This window comes from Asterias amurensis, chromosome 1 (genome assembly GCF_032118995.1).
Source record: "Asterias amurensis chromosome 1, ASM3211899v1".
NCBI lineage: Eukaryota > Metazoa > Echinodermata > Asteroidea > Forcipulatida > Asteriidae > Asterias > Asterias amurensis.
This window is the reverse complement of record NC_092648.1, coordinates 5,840,921-5,863,394: the sequence shown is the minus strand read 5'-3', so window position 1 is coordinate 5,863,394 and position 22,474 is coordinate 5,840,921. Positions and strand designations below refer to the sequence as shown.

The window sequence follows — 22,474 nt, the reverse complement described above, 5'->3', positions numbered from 1 at the left end:
GTCAGCCATTTATGGGAGTCAAAAATTTGACTCCCATAAATGGCCGACCGTGTTAGTCGAAGAGGTAAAAGGAAAACCGTGCAATTTCGAGGTGTGTTTGTGTGGATCATTGTATTCTACTTTTACAGCATCTTTCTACCCATATGCATATTATAACAAACGCTTTTCAAAGACCAACTCGACCGATCCAAGGCAACGTGTTCCTTTAAACATTAACTCCAAGTGGTCTGTCTGGCTAGTTCACTGTTGAAAAGCATCCCAATTTTACAGCCTAACATAAATGCTGATGGGACAGTGAAATGATAAATTAACTGGTCATGTTAGCCAACCACTAAAAAAGTTAATGGCAAACGTTGCACTATATTGTATCATTGAGTCTGTTGCTCTGATCCTAATATTTTTGTCCCAAGTTTGAAAAGGGCACCACGATATTCTCAGTCACTTGGTTTGGAAGAACGCGCTATTAAACTATTTAATGATGGACATCTGCCATAATTGTACCAGCATTTGTTTGTCACTATGTTTACTTAAAAGCTTACCCATACTTGAAAATACATTGCATCCAGCCCTGGCCAGCCACTATGCGGGCATTGTTAATTGTGTTTTTCGTGTTTGTGTTTACAAACCTAGCCTTGGATAATGTAGAGTGTGTGATCGTGTACTGATATATGATAATTTGACTCTTGTCACTGAATCTGATATTGGAGGTGCTATTTGTACGGCTATACCCTGTTATGTTGAACAGGTTAAACCTAAATTGGAATACTATATCATTTTTATTATGTTGCCATCAAGGTTTTTAAAACTTGAAGGTATTTGACAAAATTTGATCGCAATTTGTTCAATCTCTCAAAGTTTGAAGGATAGAAAGCCCTGTCAAGTACAATTTGCATTCAGGCGTCGGGAAACAACGAATGCTAATGAGCAATGACACGATGTTTTGTTTGCGATGAGTGGTTTCCACAGAGCAGTTGGGCTTGGGTAATAGTGTCTGGTTCGTTAGTTGGTTCACTGAGGGCGAGATGCGATCACTTGACGTATGTAATTGAACAGGCTCGTAAGACCTTTCTCACGCTCTGACCCTCTGTGTCAGGTACCCTGAGCACACTGACATACTACTGCACAGTTAAAGGGCTGGGTTTGAAAAGTAGCCAGACTATTTGGAATCAAGCATTGGTTATGTTCTGTGTTCTTTTATGACGATTGCTCTTGTGTGGGGAAATACCTGTAAAATGTATGTTGATGCATTTGCCATCTCGATTTTGCATTTTCTACCTACTAAAACAGGATAGTGTTTTGTTTTTGAAGTGCCAAGTTTGGCAACAACTTACTCCAAAGAACATGGATGACCTAGAATCGTTGTGACCTCCTGATGATAAATTATTTCTATTCCATGGCGCTGGGCCCTAAATCTGAAGGAGTAGTAGTTCATATTTCACATACTTCAAAGTGCCTTTAGATTTGTTTGACATTAAGCTAGTGGTGGGGTCGGTGGATCATGAGGGGTCGACTGATCCTTGGGGCGTTTCTTATGAGTGATGTGAGTTTGACCTCTTGACCTATGTCTTGCTCAGCTTTCTCGATAAATCAAAGAGTGGAAAGACCCACAAGGCATTTTCATTTTGGAAACGGGATAAAAAAAAAAAGGTGAAGGCTTTAAATTTCAGCCTCAAGATTTGGAGGTGGACTCCAAGTCGCTTCACGATAATGAAGAACTAAGAGAATTTTGTGACTTGAACACAATGTGAATATCTCATTTGAGTAATTTTGTTCTGAAAAGAACTGGTGGTTAATGACTCAACAGTTCGATCAGTTTGCTCTGATCGTCTTCAGGAGAATGCTGGACTCAGTTGTTGGATGCTGCTTTAGTACTACTAGGCTTGGTGGTGCGCGAAGGCGGGAACTGGAAGGTAATGAAGAAGGAGATTTGTTTAATACAAAATCCCAAAGCCACACCAGAGTGTATTGTACACCCATGGATAAGTAATTACTCCTTAGATGTTGAAATATTTAAAGGCTGGCGCAAAGCCACATTACACACCTCTCAAAGATAAATCACCATCGAGATGAGATGCATGAATAAATTACACGCAAATCTTGTGCACCAAACAAAAGACTTGTTTCTCAGTTTGGCGAGAGTAAACATGACTGTTTTGATAGAACAAAATTGTACATAGTACATTACCATGTGACGTGTACATGTTAGCATGGAAGTGTTTTAAAATAAACAAAGAATGACTATTGCACCAAGACCCTGTCCACGTTGTTTCTACTAGGGTCTACTGTACACGAGTTGTTAAAAACCCAATGCATGTTTTACCACAACACTGCAAAACACACAATCACATGTATGTTGACCTTCTGTATAAGAACTTGAGGTAAAAGTTGAAACTACAGACCATCCAGTCTGCAAGTGACGTGTACATGTTATCATGGAAGTGTTTGTGAAATGAACAAAGAATAACTATTGCACCAAGACTTAGACAGGGTACTCTGTCCACGTTGTTTCTACTAGGGTCTACTGTACACGAGTTGTTAAAAACCCAACGCATGTTTTACCACACAATCACATGTACATTGACCTTCATAAGAACCTGAGGTAAAAGTTGAAACTACAGACCATCCAGTCTGTCAACATAACCAGACTGAATTCATTCTGAGAAGCTGCAGGTTTCTTTAGTCTTCAAACAGCTTGGTAAATAGATGCTGGTTGTGATGTACACTGCTCAAGCAATTATCAGATGAAGTATCAGTGGCAGTCCTTTCAAGAATGGTATTTCAGTTGGAGTAGCCCCGCAATCCTTGAGGATATCAACATAGGCATGTAGACATTTCTAGTTGATATCTTGATACATATTTATTGCTGTATCCGGGATGGAGAAAACATTCCTCAAACCAATAATTGTACAAATTTCTTGAAGAAGACAAAATTCCTGTGGATTTGTTTTCAGGATTGAAATTTGTGTGACACGGTTCTCCCTTGAAGGGTTTGGGTACTTTTTGTACGACACAAAACACTATGTTCACGGATTTACATGTACACAGTTTGAAGATGATGATGGTAGAAAGCTTCCCTTAAAACTTTACTTGCTGGTGACAAGGTGCTTTAGTTAGTGAGAATTGAGTTGAGCAATTTCTTGGAAAATGATTTTCGTCTCAGTGAGACAAAAATTCTTTTAGCATGTACAACAAATTAACAGGATTCTTCTAAAAAACATTACTCTGTGATTTCACTTTGTTTTTTTTTTACCCCCAAACTTGACAACCAATGAAGCTAAAACTTCTACAGGTAAAATGTATTTCATACATCCTACCACAGAGTGAGTTGGGATTCATGTGGGGCCAAAAACGTGATCTACAAAAGGTAACAAAACCCTGTAACATTAGACCACTGTCCAAATGCCAGTTAAACGCATATAGACCAACCAGAATTCTCTTCATCTTAGTCCCATAGCTAACGACAATGTTTAAAGAAAACCTTTAAAATATTGTCAAGATGGCACATTTGTGAAATGACAAGCTGACTAGTCCTGTTGGCTAGTCACAGAACAATTTAAGAGCAAACCATGAATCTCCGTGATTATTTTCCCAATTAAAAAGGTTGTAAATTTTGCCTGAACACGTCAATGATTTCATTTAAAACATCTTCAGTGACACTGAAATATCTAAGTTTGTAAATGGAGTGTTGTTGGTCTTAGGGGTCGGTTGTGGTTTGTGAGGGTGAAGTTTTTATTTTCCCAGAAGTGGACAAAACATTGGTCTTACAGTGACCTTTATAAGTCAAATATACCCATAATATGCTTAGAATGCATAATAATCAATGCAAAACTTTTTGAAAGTTCAAGGCTTTCAAATGTCACAGTCCACGCACTGTCTATTTTAGGTCTGCTCGCGTTTCCTTATCAATCCTTAAGGAGCTTTGCTCTTCACCCTTCCCTTCCAAAAATAACCAACAAATCTACTTTCACTTTCTAGAGAGCTGGGACTCAAGGCAGTTTGTGGCTTAAATTTTGTGTTCATTGTTCCTTTAACAGGGAATGATTTCATCCAGCAAGTTTGCGTCGCAAAACATTTTGACTGACCTTATTTTGTGCACACTTAATGCCAATATTGAATAGCAAAACCTGATTTTTGAGTAGCAGCTGATTCATTTTTCGCAGCACTTTGCTCTGCTTTACAAGGGAAATTGTCCCTGCTGTACACAAAATGCTTTTTTTATGTGGACATGAAGTTTTTTGTAGGTTTGTTACCCATAAAACTTACCCATAACCTAAATGCAGGGATGGTCAACAACCAAGATATTGATTATATGTGTGAAAATTCTTGGAATTATAATAATTATCTTGTAAGAAACAGGATTTATTTAGTGGCCATTTGAATAGAACCATATTATTACTTGGGTTTTTTTGGGTTTTTTTTTGGGGGGGGGGGGAATAAAAACTTATATCTTTTTGCATTTAACCATGTTACTTTGAAGTGAAATGATTCTCAAAAAGCGTTATAATATTTAAAGTTGCTGTACTTTTATAACCAATTAAGTTTGTATTGCCATTCATACTTAGAGTGATTACAAAACAATACCTTCCTGTTTTGAATACAATAAAAGCCTGGTTATGATGCAAATACATTGTTCAATAAGACATTTCGGATGTGTCGACCCTTTTAAATTGATTTTGTTCATGCTTTAATTCATTACTTTCCTTTGCTGCGATGCACACTGTACCACTGTGTTGTTAACTATTACTAGCCAGTAATCAGTTGCCTGCCACCCCATATGGTTCAGAATGCATAGAACCGCAACATGACATCCGCTCTCAGGTGATTCATCAACTCTCCAAAATTGAAATGAAGATAATTATTAATAAAGGTGTTCGAATCAATCTCACCGTGCCACTTATCATTTTTATGTGTGACGAGGGTCGTTGATAGTAAAGGGTGAAGAAAGCAGACAACTGGGATGCACAGATGGTGATGAATATGGGACTTGGTCCATTCGCTTTGACGACTCTGTTTATTATACAGTGTCGCACAAACGTCACGCTCACTTATCATCCCTCCTCCTCGAGGAGCTAAATTAAAACACGTTAGGGCCACGGCATCGGACTTCCTGGGCTGTTTAGGCGATGCATAGGTTGGCACGTGCTCTGAAGGTCCTCGTCATTTCCTAATGTCTTCATTTGGTTTTTTATGCTCGACTGGTGACACTGGCAAGCGGTTGATTAGCGGGATGGAAACCACTCTAGGCTGATCTTGGACTTATCTGATATGTTTGGTTTTGTTTCAGTGGAGCGGAGCATGAGGAGGGAAAAAGCACAACATGTATCTGCAGTTTGATCAGCACTGTGAACAAACAGTTGTTGTGTTTTGGCAAGAAGCAAAAAAAATTGTCACTGCATTGTTGAAGTTCACAGCGTGATTTGTCCCTTTTTCCCCCCGGATGGGACGCAAAGCCCTTGGTTCCGTGTGTTGTGTAACACATGTAAAAGAACCCAGTGCACTTGTCGAAAAGAGAAGGGGTTCTCCTGGTCGTTCCTGGCTGTGTCTGCTAAATGTACCGTGGCACCTTGTAAACCCTTATAAGGTGCTACATAATTGGGGCTCAGAATTCATAACTTCAATTACATATCTTTCTGTATAAATGTATCTAAGCGCCTTAAGTACCTTGTTTGTAGATAAGTGCGCTATATAAAACTTTGATATTATTATTATTTTTATTTCACCTTGTGTACCTGCTAGTCAACAAACAACAATGGAAAACATTTATTCGGTGAAAAGCACAACATAGTATGCTCAGCACATACAGTTGATAAGTTGTGGGGAAAGTTTTGTCACTGGTTTTGAAGTTTACACTGTGATTCAACTTGTGTACCTGCCTGTCAAAAAACACAAGAGAAGGCCTATATGCTTCGTTTTTGAAAGGGCAAGGGCACCAAGGCATTTTCTTCTTGGTAAAGGGCACCCTATGAGGAAATTGTAAAATTGTACTGGAGCATTTCAAGGGCACAAAGGCAATGACTAGAGGGCATGGAGGCAATCGCCTTTGTTACCTCAGTGCAGTATCAGGCCTCAAAGAGGACAAAAATTATTCAAGAAAAAAAAAGTTATTGATGATTATGGTGTGCATTATCAGCTTAGTAACTCACACATCCAGGAATGAGTTGAAGCATGCAGGAACAGCAACTATTGCTTTAGGCAAGATACATTTGTACATACGGGTTTTTTTCCTTCACTACATTGCACAGCAGTAGCAATAATACTAAACATACAGCTATGTGAACAACTGCTTTACGACTTCGAATTCATCATCGATCGGAGCTTCCTTGTTCCCACACACACACACACACACACACACACAGCCTGATCCTACAGAAGTAACTCTGCAAAATGTAACTCAATATTCTGGAAATGATTCATGGTTACTTGTATTACTTTAACTGATAGCATTCTACCATAAACACAACCCCAAAAGCCAATTTGCTATGATGAGGCGTGTTTAATAGCATAACAGCATCTCCCCAAGATCCAACATAAGCTCAATGCATGCTCTTGTAGATCATGTTTTCTTTTCATTTAAGATTTGTTGTTAAATGTCAGTCACATGAATTTTGTCGGATTACTTGCGAGTGAAATTCTGTAGCAGTCCATGGCGTATCCGCAGCTAGGCTTGCAGCTACAGTCACTATCCTACAGGTTCAGATGACACAATCAATTATGTGGAATGACTCCTTTAAGTCTGCTGCTAGACCCAATGCACCTGTCTGTATGTAACATCCCTGATTGCTGCTGACATGCACAGGGCTGGCGATCTTGGCTGGCGATCCAGCCCCTCTGCAAAGTATAAGAACGGGGTTCATGACATGAGGGACACTGGGGGCTACATGTGTGTGTGTGTCTGATTGAGACATTATTAACACTAATCTCCACAAAGTAGTTGAATCACACTACACAGTAGTGTTACAGGAACATGCGTTAAGTGTATTGCTTCATTTGATCAACCATACAACAAACGGCACACAATTCCAAGTCAACCAATTCAGTGAAAAATAGTTGTAAGTTGGTCGACAAAGTTGCACTGCAGACAACCTAGTCTTGATTGGTAACGTTCATTTTGTTAACATAGTCCCCGATAAAACGATGCGAATTACTGTCCACAACATGATTTACTGGAGAAGCGATATTTGTATCGCACAAACATCTGGATCAAAACTAAGCAGATGTGTAGACTTGCCAGACTTGCCAGAAACGAGTCGCTAATCAACACTATCAAATAGCCTGAAAAGTCTAATCAAACCTTTGCTTTTCATGTCAGCTCTTGTACTCAATAAATCTTCCTTGCTTGTTTCCCTCAAGAACCAAATATCATGAGCCTTTCTCAAACCTTGGCTTGGGGCTTGGGCTCCGGTTCCAGCAGCAGCTGATTTCACGAAACGCTAGGATTAATCCTATTGTGAGTTAGGACGAGTAACCCGTCCTAACTTAGGATGGCTTCAATGCGTTTTACGTATTTGGATACGGAACTGAACTCGTCCTCAGTCCTAAGATTAATCCTGGAAAAAGTTGGAAAGAGTTTGGTGAAATCAACGGCAGGTCTGATGTTCCAACCACCACCACTTGCAAAATCATGCTGCTCCAAGAATAATATACTCTACCTTTCCACTGCGAAGGCAGCACACAGGGACCAAGGCGAGGTTTGAGACAGGCCCCAAGTCATTTTTGCTGTGTGCGATAGTAAGAATGAATACTTGTTGCCATTACATCCAAAAGAGATCAGGGCCCAATTTCATGGCTCTGCTTACCGCCTAATTCTGCGCTAACTATCGCGATTCTCCCGCTTACGTGCAAGCGCCGAATTTCTGCGCTAGCTTGTAAGCATAGAATGCCTAGTAATGTGAAGTACGCATGTGCAGAAGCCAAAATTCGCCGCTAACCCGTGAAACACGCTTGCCGTAAGCACAGAGTTCCCTGCTTCCGTAAGCGCCGATTCTGTGCTTACGGTAAGCAGAGCCATGAAATTGGGCCCTGATTATCTGACCTTTCTGACCTCAATTTGCGCAAGAGAACGAAACACAAGATACAGAGAAGCATGTTTCTGTATTGATAACAAGTTTGGAACATACAAACAATTGAAAGTGGATACAGCGCATTCAGTGATATATGACTGCAAATTCATACACAAAGAGCTTCAGTTTCAAGGAATAAAAGTACAGTTTATTATCCTGCCAACATTCTCCATTATATGAATCAATCACCTTGACTAGGAGCTCCATCTGTTTGGGTGTATGACCTAAAATCATACCAGGAATCATGCACAATGCAATGGGGCAAACTTCAGTGCACAGGCCTGGAATTTCACGGAGGCAATGGCCTCCATTGCCCTTGTCTTGGCCTTGGTGCCCTTTCAAAAATTCCCATAGACTTTAAGATTTTCCAATGGAAGTGCCCTTTTCAAAATGAAAATGGCCTTGCCCTCTCAAAGATGAAATTCCAGGCCTGAGTGCATTCGTAAAAAATGTGGGAACAGGCCTGAGACTTCATGGAGGCAACGAGACGAAATGCGCCCTCGTCATTGCCTTGGTGCCCTGAAGCATACAGGCATGTAGGAACAAATCTGATTTGCCGAATGTTTGCAAAGCCACATGTGTAAAATACGTGGCTGAGATTGCGTCGACTCTGACCAATACAACTCAAAACAAAATTATTCTCCAATATTGTAGTACCACAAGCCCCATTGAATTCATCAAAATTGAACATTACTTCAGGGTCTGGGGTTCAGTTGAAAATGTGAACAGTTTTAAGTTGCACCTAGATATAGTACCATTGCTCTGTGCTCATATAAAGGTTTGCATAGCATAATGATCATCAGTTTGCTCTATGTTTGTACATTGTTAGCCTAGCTCAATGATCCTCCTATATGTACAAAGTTCACGCTTCTGAAAAGCACTGGCCCTGAAAAAAGGGCAGTTGGTGAGATGAAAATGTGGAGATTTATTTATGCTCCGTTACAATAAACAAGCCTCTTAATCTGACCCCTGTTTGCAAACTGAGGATTTAGGGGGAAGCTCACTCTGTTCTGTACAGTCAACAAGGGACTAGACTTATGCTTGACATGGATCATACATGGATCCAGTGCTTGACCTGGTCATAGTCCTGAGCACTCCTGATTATGCCACCCTTAGGTAGAAGCTTAAGATCTTGACAGGTTTTTTTCTTCTGCTAATGGGGGATTATTTGGGAGCTCTCCAGATAAAGCAGGTCCATATACAGGTGGCGGCTTTACACAAAGGGAAAGGAAGTAACAACAGTGCATCCTCTGCAGAATGATTGAGAAGAAGACCATGGCACAGTATTTGTGTAGGGAGTTCTCTTTTGCTGTTGTAATATGCTGTGTATTTTAAAATGGTGTTTATAGTTATGCAGGGATTTGGGAAAGCCACATGTGTAAATACATGCTGAGATTGCAGTTTTGTTGTCCCTGGTTGTCCCATTGTGAACTCATTGAGAAGTCAATGCACACACACAACAGCCATAAATTGGCCTTTTATTAGTGTTGCTTAGCTTGACTTGAGGTATTTTATGTGGTCATATAGCAGGGATCAGACCTTCCAAGTTGGCCTCTGTAATGATAGACTGTATAATAGCTTGGAGTTTATTGACTCTATTGACTCTTTGTGATGAAACTATGCAATTAAAATCCATTCTTAGACATTGTTTCCAATTGTAATTGCTGTAAGATTACACAGAGTTACAAGAAGAGATGCAGGAAACAAATTGATGACATGTTTTATGGAGGTTTGCTGTATCCATGTGAAATAACTTAGCTTGCTTGTTTTTTGGACTATGCTGTCTGATGACTGTCCTGTAAGAAAAGATGTATTTGAATTTGAGCTTAATGTCTGTTGCTAAGCCGGATGTTTATGGCATCGAAATGTGTTCACTGTGTGCTATGTGTGTTTGCAACAAAGCAAGAAATCAGTAGGGTGAATGAGCTGTATACACCCAAATTAAACAGTGCACTCCTATAGTCAGGGATGAGATTGTTCAGACTTTTGGCTGAATTCAGACTTTTTATGTCGGCCTGGTGAAGAAAATCAGACATTATTTTTTCCACAAATAAAGAAATCCTGCTCATTTGTCTACTTCTCTAGTGCTTTGGATACTGTTTCCAAAAGCTCCTTGGAATCTATAACTCCAGGGGTTACCAAACGGTAGAAATGCCATCATTTCAACATACCTTTGAATTTGTATCCAAGTTTCAGACACTATTCTTGTGTAATGACTCTCACCCCTGTATAGTGTCCCCCATACCTCAAAAAGGCTAATGTTGACTGTACCAATAGTAGGCAACGCCACTTTGTCATTGATGTTTACTAAAACTCTATTTTTTGAGATTTCTTTTTCTCTCAAAGGAATGTTATGCTACATTGTGCACATTGTACTACGCTTGTGCTTAGCTTGGATCTAAATATTCCAAGTACATTTGATGCTTTTGTTAAACACTATAATAAAAATACAATAATCACTCAGAGTTTGTGTGGTTGCAACAGTTTTTTTCCATGTCTGTAGTGGGCCTACCACTGTAGGTTCAGATCTCCAGACAACAAAGGGAGCTATTGTTGTGTTTATAGTGTTGTAGATGTACATATATGTATATCTGCACATATTTATTTCAGTCCCTTTTGGGAACTGTTTACATCATCTTGGTGACTACTGTCTTTGTTTATAAAACAAGAATCTTCTTGGCAGTCTTGCCTAAACCTTCTGTGCATGCTTGACTTCACTAGGAAGAAATACACTGTAAAGTAGAAGATCTGACTTGTTACAGCACTAAGGGCAGCGATTGAGTATTAGCTGCTACTACTCAAGACTGGATCAAGTCAACTTGACAGGATAAAGGCCAATACAAAAATCTGGAGGGTTTTGTTTTGTTTGAGTTTTAAAGATGAAATCTATGGTAGGGAGGGAAGTTGAATCTTAACATGGCCACAAGAGGGCAGCAGCTTCTCTTCAAATGTGAAATGTTGGCTGCAGTAGTTTAAGTTTCTTTTCATGGAATGGGTGACATTAGTAACCAACTGCAATCCATCAAAATCCAGCATCATGTAATGTTTTGTTTGATTCTGTTGGACTGGTAGGGAATGCACTTGTGAACTGAAGATGCTTTAGGTGGGATCAGGCATACCACCATAATCAGTGTCCAATAGTTTGGGTTTTAGTTACTGTTATGATCTTGTGTTGGATTTTGTTATAAGAGAAAGGAAGAATCCTACATGCACATGTGGCAAATCACTCAAGAGAATAGTACTTGGGGGAGCTATTCCTTCCTCCATGGGGGGAGGTAGCCTTTCGCGGTTGAGAATGATTATCAGCTTCCTTGATATCATAGAGGAAGGAAATAGTTTCTAAACTGTTATTCAAGTAAACTTGTAAGGTGTTCTGGTTTATTGGTTATAGAACGGATGGTATGGACCGTTCCCGCTTTCCACTACGCTCCACCCACCGCGCACGTGAGCAAGACACGTGTACGAACACTCCCAATGACATTCTGCACGATTCTGCCGTGCGTGCCAAATATACGCGCACGCATGACCGAGTTTGTCCGACCACAATCTTTGCTGTGATTGGTCAAATGGGTGAACGCGCACAGTTAGATTGATAGGCCGGATCGGTCCATTACATACTGTGCTAGAAAACTCTTAGATTGCAGGCCTGTGATTTGTAAGAGTCCGATTCCCGATTTTGTTGCCCTTGGACAAATCTGAAAATTAGGATTTAATAGCCAAAGCTATGTGTACATGTAGGTCAGCCCTTGTTTTCCACGACTAAATATCTTGCCTGATCACACCCTGTAATTTATATTGGAAATTAACTGATCGGTCTGTTTTGTCTTTCTTTATAAGTTGACAGTTCCTGGGGGAGTGTGACCCTTTAAGTACGATAACACCAATCATGCTAAAACACTAACACTTCATATTTTTAGCAGAGAACTTCTAAAACTTGATACTGTCCTCTCTAAGATACACAAAATGAAATCTCCAAAGCATAAGCTGGGTGATACCACAGCTGTATAGTGCAAGATTAAAGATAATGGGGATTACCCCTCCTGCAAGAGGGCCCTCTGACAATAACACTAAACAGCCCACTGCAGTGGCCTAGTGGTCAGTGACTTGACAAATACCTCCAGGAGTGTAGCAACTTGAATCTCTCACAGGTTAGAGTTTTAAAGGCAGTGGACACTTGGTAATTACTCAAAATAATTAGTGGCATAAAACCTTACTTGGTGACGAGTAATAGGGAGAGGTTGAGGGTATAAAACACTGTGAGAAACGGCTCCCTCTGAAGTGACCTAGTTTTCGAGAAAGAAGTAATTTTCTACGAATTTGATTTCGAGACCTCAGATTTAGAATTTGAGGTCTCGAAATCAACCATCGTAACGCACACAACTTCGTGTGACAAGGGTGTTTTTTCTTTCATTATTATCTCGCAACTTCGATGACCAATTGAGCTCAAATTTTCACAGGTTTGTTATGCATAAGCTGATATACACCTAATGAGAAGACGGGTCTTTGACAATTACCAATAGTGTCCAGTGTCTTTAAGCCCTTTTCACAAGACCGCAAAAAAATATATTTCTGGCAAAATGTTCTCAATTTACACAATGAGTTTCGTGTGAAAGGACAGTAGTTCGTAACGTTGTGCTACAATCCATCCAAAATTTTCTTAAACATTGTTAAATTTTATAGTAGGTTCCGACCTACGACAAAAACTTAGGCTGGCAGTATTTTTCGCAAGGAACCTTGTGCACTCCCTCGTGTGAACGATCCACTGTTTATAGTCAGTTATGCCTTGCTAAAGTGATCTTGTCACACTAAGAATTTGTTCAAAACATGTTCGCGATACGTTATCGTTCCACTGGTACTAGTAATGATTAAGAATGTTAGTACAATGGTAACCAGCTATGGTTGTACTCTCCTCAAGTGGAATGTTGGTAAATTCATTACCTGGTGGCGCGTCAAATCCACGCTCATAAAATTTGTCGCAAGGAATTAAGGTTTTTTTTGGGATCGTGTAAAATGGGCTTACCTGACTACATTACAACAAATGTAGCTTTTTTCCTGCATGGGCGCTACTTATCAGCCTGGCCCTACAGAATTGATAAATGCCATTAATTTTACTCAACACTTGACAACCTTCATTTATCGAAGATTGATAATTTAACCCATGTCTTGAAAGTTTTCTTGAAAGTGGTCAGCAAAATTTAATGCAATCGATGGCTTCACTACAGTTTTCTCCTTGAGTCTTTAAGTACCACAAGCAGAGTAATTTAATTGCGAAAGACTGCCGCAAAACAAGATTTTACAGCAACGGAAAAATCTCTTGATGTACCACTGATTCATTTAATATGTAGATTCACTTTTAAAACGGGAATCACTTAAGATGGAAAGGTTTCAAGGGTCATTTTATAATCAAGTTGAAGCCAAATATATGTAATTTTCAAGGAGGTGCGTGTATTTGGTTACCTAGAATGCTACAGTGTTGGACAGTGAGGGCCAACATAAATGTTAATGGTCAATTATAAACTTGTATGGAATTCAGCTCTGTATTAATAGACCGATCCACTAAGCTCCGCCCCATTGCGTATTGACCAATCACAACACAACGAAGGTCCTACAAATAAGGTCCGACATGCGTGCGCCTATCTTGGCGCGCGCGACAGAGTTGTGCAGAAAGGCATTGGAGAGCCCCACGTGTTCTTGCTCACACGTGCGTCGTGGGCGGAGCCTACTGGATCAGTCTATTAGAGAGAGCTACATTTTATTTGACTTCTTTGGTGAGGTTGCACATTCAGGTAGGCCTACTTACTGTCTTGTATTAAATTTTATCATTTGGGGTTCAACAAATGAAAATCTACTGGAGGGGGATTTGAATCAACGACCTAATAAGGATTAACGTGTCTGGGCTCTACCAACTGAGCTTTCTAGCCCTTTGTCGGGGTCTCCCTACATGTAGTTTGTCAATAAATATTTCTTAAGTTTTTTTAAAAGACTTTACTGGAAATTGTTGTTATGCCCCGCCGGCGAAGCCAGCCAAAGGGGCATATAGTATTTGCCTTGTCCTTCCGTGTGTGTGCACATCATCCTTGTCCGAGCGATATCTCAAGAAGGACTTGGCATATCAACTCCAAACTTGGTTTGTGGATTGGTCATGGGATCCCCTAGACGTCTATTGATTTTGGACCCCCTCAGATAAATATGAAGCTCATTATGGCTAAAACAAAAGAAATGTTGTCCGAGCGATATCTCAAGAAGGACTTGGCGTATCAACTCCAAACTTGGTTTGTGGATTGGTCATGGGATCCCCTAGACGCCTATTGTTTTTGGACCCCCTCAGATAAATATTAAGCTCACTTTGGTTAAAACAATAACTAAAAAAGGACTTGGTGTAGCAACTCCTATCTCACCGGGGCATTTGTGTTGTCAACACACTATTCTTGTTTGTTACATGTAGCCAACTTTCTTTTAAAACACAAGGAGCGACAACATTTACATTGTATAAGCATTTTACGCTGAAGTTTATCACATCCTTGCATTCATTTTCTGCATCCAGGCTGCAGGAAGCCAGACATGAATGTTTGTACCCACATGCTTTATTTTCATCTGTCTGTGGTCTGCCTGCCGTTTCTTGCACGCAAAAGGTCCTACACGAATTATCATCTGTCATGATAATGATGTGTAGAGAGTAGCCTCACCCAGTAAACAACAGTGAGCCTGGTAGATCCTTTAACATTTACATGAAGTGTTGACCGGATAAGAAGAGACTAGAAGACGCCAGACACCCTCCTCCCAACTAGATAGCTAGGATCTCTCTGCAGAGTCGCCAGCCGGACGCTCCTCTCTGTCCCCACCCCCAAGTGCCTCCCCCTGTTGTGTAGATTAGTCTGCTGATGCCGAGAGCACTGCATCTGTAACTTAGCTTCAGCCAAGATTAACCTTTCAATGATACTTGTGGTCTTTGTTATTAATTATGATTATTAGTTTTTTGGGCTCCAAATGACATATTGATTTTTGGCGGCGTCTTCAAGGAAGGCAGTTGGATGACAGGGTAGGAATTCTGGGCACGCATTAAGCATGTGGGGCAATACATGTGGGGCCATTGCAGGTACCAGCATAATCCTCCAATAATGAGCCTGCATCATCATTGTTAATGCCGTCAATGTTTACAATGAGTCCATGTAGGCAATCTGTGACATTTGATAATTACTTTTGCAGTAACTGGCCTAAAACCTTATTATTAATTTTTTTTTTTTTTTTTTTTGGGGGGGGGGGGGGGGGGCACGGAGAGTTCAAACAATTTCCCCAGTAAAAATGTGGGAAAAAATACCGGGCAGCTAGTGAATGACGACATTGGGACATTTGTGATGTTGTGTACATTTTGAATAAGATCTCGCAAAGAGTTTATTGCTACATTGATATTGTTACGAAGCATCCTTGACAAATGAAGTAGGAAGGAGAAATCAGTCTTCACTGTGTGAGGAATTCAACACCAAGAGACCCCTAAGGATAGGTGGGAATTATTCAATTTTCATGGCCAAGGGTGCCCCATCAACAGTTATCTGCTGATATAACCAGCTGCACCCCTGGGGAGACGTAACTGCACCTCCCCAGGGGAGATTGCCTGCCACAACCCTCGGCACAGGTGATTGGCTTGGTGGTAGATGTTGTACACAGTCATGTGGTCGGGCATTGGACAGTCAAGCCATGGACTGCCCATACCATCACATCTTGAATTCATTACCAGTTGAATGAATTGCAATGCGTTGACCTTCCACTTTCTGTTCCATCTCGAGACAAAGAAACAGACATCTTCCCCCAAACCAATAATACTGCTTTTAAGATTTTAAATTTGTTTATAGCTCCACGTCTCCAGTCACCAGTGTTGAGATTGAGGAATGATATTTGAAAATTTTAATTGGAAAAAAGTGTACATAGCGAAATGAAGCATTCTTGAACTGCTTGTGACTGATGGTAGGATACGGTTTGGTATGTGTATAGTAAACACTGCATAAAGATTACTTGCTTGATCAGCAGAGATCCCCATATTCGGTCATGCAAGTAAATGTGTGGTATTGTATGCAGCTTGAGTTTAAAGGAACTCGTTGCCTTAGATCGGACGACTTGGTCTATAAAAATGTAACCGTTTGTAACCGTTTGTTATAAAATGCGTATGGTTGGAAAGATTTTTTAAAAGTAGAATACAATGATCCGCACAAACATGCCTCGAAATTGTGTGGTTTTCCTTTTCCTTTGAGAACTAACACGGTCTGCCATTTATGGGAGTCAAAAAGTTTACTTCCATAAATGGCCGACCGTGTTAGTCGACGAGGTAAAAGGAAAACTGTTCAATTTCAAGGCATGTTTGTGTGTATTTCTACTTTTACAACATCTTTCTACCCATATGCATTTTATAACAAACGGTTGCAAATGCTTTTCAAAGACCAATTCGACCGATCTAAGGCAACTTGTTCCTTTAGAATGCAGTGCAGCTGTAGATTGCATGAAAAGCAATCTGACGTTGGTCATGAATAAAAGCAAAAATGACAAAGATTATTCAATTCAGCCTGAAGGATTGTCCATCCAGTTTATTCCTATTAGCCTTAATTATTATTATTTTCTCCCCTTTACTTCCTGGTGTCGAAATGTCCATGTTTGGATGAAATTTCTGAATGTTATGTTCATGGTTGTAACTTTGAATACAGACACAACAATGGTTTGTATACCAAACGGATTTATATTGGCCTTCGGTATGCTGTTTCATAGAAACGGGGTGTTTTGTATTTGTTAGGATTGCACTGTGAAAATAATGTATTTTAATATTGAGTCTTCTTTCATGTAGGGAGTGGAGTGGTCCTGGTTGGCATAGTTGTATCTTTCCTCGCCTTCCATCTCTGGGACTTTGGTTTGAATCTTGCCAAGGGCACTATGCAGGTTGGGGTTTTCAGTCCCTCTTCGTGGTTTTTCCCTGGAATAATTCTATGGGGTTTTCCTCCCACATCTAAAACTGAACCTTTCTTTCTTGCCTTCTCTCAACTGGGTTATTGGCTAGTACAGTGATGAGGTTTACTTTTCTGTGAGTCTTTTCTGTGCCCCTTCTCATGTATCGCTGCATTGTGTCGCAGACTTGGGTGTGATCTCTTGCTACACGGCAGGTTGCGTGGCTTTTTACTGGCAACCCCCCCCCCAACAAAGATATCAACAAAATAGTGAGATCGATAGATAGCTCAGTTGGTAGAGCGCCAGCGTGTTAATCCGGAGGTGGTTGGTTCAAATCCCCCCCCAGTCAATTTGTTTTTGTTCCAACTTAAAGTATCAAAAGAATTTCCCAGTCTGTTCCCCATACTGTATAACGCTTGATAAAAAAAAATTAAAAACCCAGAAAAACTTATGTGTGTTTGTAGGCATTGTGTTTTCGTTTAGCCCTTTTTGGTTTTCAAATATCCACCCCCCCAAAAAAACAAAAGCAAACATCTGGATAGATTGAGTTTTGCCATACCAGTCTAATGCCTTATTACACCAGCCTGCAGTTTATCACTTGTCATTACCTTTCATGCTCTGCACAGTAGGGATTTCCTTACCAATTATTTCACCAAATTGCAGATAAAAAATGTCTCTTGTTTCACTGCCCTATTTTTGCTTCTGACTGAAACCTCAGCAATTCCTGTTGTGTTTATGTTTTCAAAACCGGGTCTGGCTTTCATTCATCTATTCACCTATTCCATGAGTGGCGCAGCGGACCGTGAGCAAAGTTTAACAACTCTGCTTCCCTAATCTGTGAATGGGTGCAGCGTGCTGGACAAATCCCAGCATAATGTGTGATTTTTGGTTGTGGTATGATTGTGTGCTGGGAATGATTCCAAGCCCTGTGGAGGGTGACCTTCTAGCTAGTGATGGAACGCCAATGAGATGGAAGGCTAGCTCGCGCCTTGATGGTGGAGGTGTTCCGGCTGTGAGCCCAGCTGTTATCCAGTTGTGGTTCGGAGTGGTGGAGATTACGCGGAATTGTCAACTGTTGGATAATTTGGTCTGGCTGGTGGTTTTTTCTTTGCCTTTCCGAGTTCATTGACACGACCTAGGATTGGTTGTTGTTAGTGCAAATTATGCCCTTCCTCCCCCTGCTGTGTATCATTGCAAATAGAGGTGAATGTTAAAGTAATCCAACAATAATGACAAGTTGATCTGTCTGGACTCTCCTTTAAAATTCTTTGCTTAATGGGAAAACTCCCGGTGTCTTGTTGTAGTTTCGGTCATGAAATAAAAAGCCCACACCCTTTGGGGTGCTGCTGCGTTATTTGTAAACATTATGTATCATGTTCAACAATTTGAATTGCCAGCAAATTGTCAAACACTACACAGAGTTAACACATCCAGAAAGGTGGATTCAGATCTTGCATATTAATCATATCTCGACCACAGATCGTAGAGCATGGACCACAGATCGTAGAGCATGGACCACAGATCATAGAGCATGGACCACAGATCAAGGGTTTGTTTTTGTAATTGACACCATTGCTTGATCCAGCTCTATTCTCACCTTTGATCACAGCATAGAGCAAGGATATCCTAGCCAACCCAGAAATGACCACATTGAATTGCCATGTCTGATCCACCTTTACTCAGATTTTGTTTCTGGAATCCACGTCGCAAGTTGGATCCAGCAATTTTGGATCAAAGTTGCAGGATCTTTAACCGGGTCTGATGCTGCTTTGTAGCTGTTAATCCACACTGTAGGATCAGATCCATGTCTGATCCATCCTATTGCTGCCTCCATCTTGGTCGTGTTCCTCCTATCGAATAACAATAATGAATGCTAATAATCATTTATTTGCAAATTGGGAACCAGACTATTTTGTTCTTCCAGCCTCGGTTTGATAACATTAATATCAATGGGAGAAATTGAAGATGACTGCACCATGATAAAGGCCTATAGGCATACCACATATACCCTGACTTACCAAGTCAATCCTTTGGTATACAAGTACATTCTTTATCCCCGATGCAAATTTAACATCTATTATATCATTGCGGTACCCGCTGCCAAAACATAGGATTCAAACTGCCTCTAGCTGCCGGGCAACCTCGGTAGTCTAGTTGGTAAGACACTGCTCTAGAATTGCTAGGGTCGTGGGTTCGAATCCCACCCGAGTAACATGCCTGTGATATTTTTTCATAGGCCTCGGGAAAGTACTGAGTATACAGTGCTAACACACATCGGTGTATGGGTAAAAACCAAAATTAATATACAAGTACATGTTAATAAAAATTCAAATCGGACGTTTCATTTTCAAGTTATGATATAATAATATTAGTACCCAGTACCCAGAACTGTTTGTCAAGGAACTTATCCAATTAAATTGACGTAAAATGTAGGGCAATTGTGTGTTTTTAAAGGCAAACATTGAAATTGTGTGGAGGTTAAATTCACTTCCCTGGATGTGTGTCACATCTGGATTAAATTATAAATTAGTTTTGCAGTTTTTGGTTTTTCACAAAAAGGAAAGTATACCCTTTATATACCCCAGTCAGAGCTTTGAATCGTGAATTCCTTTAAGGCATTTCTCATTTAGGAGGTCACAAAGAAAATATTTACCTGTTGGCCGAAAATATAAAGGGGAAAATAAACCCTTTGAACAAGAGAGTTTGAGAGCTCAAGCGTTAAGGCAGTTACAATGTATTGTGGATCACAGGACCAACAATATCACCAGCCTTAACTGTGGAGCTGCCTGGAGGCATACTTGGCTGGAACGCGGAAACCTTCACTTCAATGTTTGAAGCAAACAAGTTTATTTCGTTCCTGGGACTAGGTTGTGTCTAGGGTCTCTTGTGGGACCCATTTCTCTTTAGCAGACAGGATTTAAAGCCACTGGACCATAATCGGTAATTGACCAGTCTTCTCATTTGGTGTATCTCGACAAAATATGCATGAAATAACAAACCTGTGAAAATTTGAACTCAATTGTTCATTGCAGTTGCGAGAAAATAATGAAAGAAGAAAAAAAAACTTGTCGCCCAATTTATGTGCTTTCAAATGCTTTAATTCGAGACCTCAGCTCGAATTCAATTTAAATATTTGAGTAAGAAATTACTTCTTTCTCAAAAACTACTTTATTTCCGAGGGAGCTGTTTCTCACAATGTTTTAAACTGTCAACAGCTCTCCATTGCTCATTACCAAGTAAGTTTCTATGCTAACAATTATTTTGAATAATTACGAATAGTGTCCATTGCCCTTTACTCTGTGCATGGAGTGGTATCATCTAAAATGAGAAAATTGTATCTCCAGCAAGTCCCAGCCTGTATGATTTGTTTTTGAAAGGGCAAGGGCACCAAGGCATTTTCTACTTGGTAAAAGGGCACCCTATGAGGAAATTATAAGTTTCTACTGGGGTGTTTCAAGAGCACCAAGGCAATGAAAAGGGGAGCATACGGGCAAATAGCCTTCGTTGCTTCCTTGAAGTATCAGGCCTGCGCAACGCATCAGGAAAGATTGATTCTACTTAAATCTTTGAGCTTAGTGTTAGTTTCCTGGCATAGTAGATAAGTAGCATCTGCTCTATAAGAATCACGTCTCGTTGGTGAAGAAATTTACCTAATTTTCATTTCCGTCCTTCGTGTGTAGTTAAGCTGATCGCTCATACCAATTTGTTCCCTCGTGTTAACTATCAAATTGAACTGGAAGGCCTACATGGTTCAATTCCAAGTTGTGATATGTTGCAGGCCTGTATGCTTGATTTTTGAATGAGCAAGGGCACCAAGGCACACTTAGAAGAAGTTGTAAATTTCTACTAGAGAATTGCAAGGGCACCAAGGCAATGACTAGGGAGCATAGAGGTAATCACCTTCGTTGCCTCCATGAAGTATCAGGCCTGCTGATTGCTGTAAATTCCATCAAATCTAGCAAATGGATCTCAAATTGTGATGCAAATAAAATCAAATAAAAAAGACCGTCTGTGCGGTTTTGAGCCTGAAATGTCCATTTCCTGTTCAACATTCTCTAGGTTTAATTAACTTTTGTGGATAGGGTAAATGTTTCTGTGACGCCTCTGTTTAAGGGATCATGTCTGGTTATGATGGATGGAGGTCATCGGGGTCAACCAGATATTGCCAAAAAGTCTGTGTACCCTGTGAAAACTGCAGACAGCTGGCCTGTGTGGCTGTATGGGAATAAACACATCACTATTAATGGAAAGATCAGTAATATGCACAAATAAACATTCAATCTGTGAGTCCTTCTAGAGTGTACTGTGTAATTCCACTTGCGCAACGATTATGGAGCAACTTGCGCTATAACCGTTGCGCAAGTGGACTTGCGCGGTTGCGTAAAGTTTCATGAAATTGTCTGCTGCACTGTACCCTAGACCATGCCTAGGTATTTTCCCATTTTTGATAGACAACATGAATTTTGGTCAGCGGTCTGCACCTGTTTACTCTATGAATGACCTTTTTTTTATATTATTAATTATGCAATATTTATGAAGGGTGATCTGTAATTGGACGTTACTGGACATTTTTATGAGAAGAGCACTTGGGACTGATTTTTAAATTTGGATAGTTAGATGTGAAGTTAAATATTTGGGGCCCACAAGGTTGTAAGTGTAATTCCAGGCCTATGCTTCATTTTTGAAAGGGCACCAAGGCATTTCCCCCTTGGTAAAGGGCATCTTGGTAAAGGGTGCATTGAAGCAATCGCCTGCATTGCCTCCATGGAGTATTAGGACTGTTAATTCTTCTACATCACAGATGTTCATTTAAGATTTATAAAGGGGGGCCTAGGCCCTACATATTTAGGCCTACTACACATTTTTAGAATGACACATTTTTATGGGGAGTTTTAGTTCAATTTCCCTTTTATATTTCAGCAAAAGTCTGAATTTTTTGTACTGTAGTGCTTTTTACACTTTCTTGAAATCTTTGTTGTGTGTGTTCGTTGCTCATCAAAACAAAATGTTAAAATTTTATTACAATGGTTGTGCATGGATGTTTTGTAATTTATATTCAAACCTATGAAAAGGCGAGAAACTGGTTTCTTATTTGTCGAGTGCTCTGAGATTTCAGAGTGCCTACTGATTAATGACAGAAGCAATGCTTGGGGTTCATTATGCTGTTTGAGAAACGGGCAGTAAACAGAATGCCGGGCAGTAAACAGAAAGCCGCCAGTGGAAAATAAAGAAGTGCAGTAGCGCAGTATTGATACAGATGGATTGGGGTTTGAAATTGAACACTGCAAGTAGAGAATCTACCTCCTCAAAGATACATCAATAAGATGGATGCATGACATTTAGGACCCTGACCAGGGGAGAGAGGAGCAAAGGTGCACTTTTATCACCCATTTCCCTCTCAGGGTACAACCATACCTCCATGGTACAACAAAACTTCTTCCTTGCTACCTCTCTTTACAAAAGAGTGACTGTTTGTTCTCGGATCT

General features: G+C 40.2%; 2 protein-coding genes across 2 annotated transcripts in view; one reads left to right on the top strand and one right to left on the bottom strand.

Annotated features, from left to right (window-relative positions):
* The window catches only part of LOC139943900 (transmembrane protein 229B-like), a 334,157-nt gene that overhangs the window by 88,125 nt on the left and 223,558 nt on the right, over positions 1-22,474 (bottom strand). The gene's annotated exons all lie outside the window — the stretch shown is intronic.
* LOC139943735 (RNA-binding protein Nova-1-like) overlaps positions 1-22,474 on the top strand; it is a 69,301-nt gene that overhangs the window by 23,489 nt on the left and 23,338 nt on the right. The gene's annotated exons all lie outside the window — the stretch shown is intronic.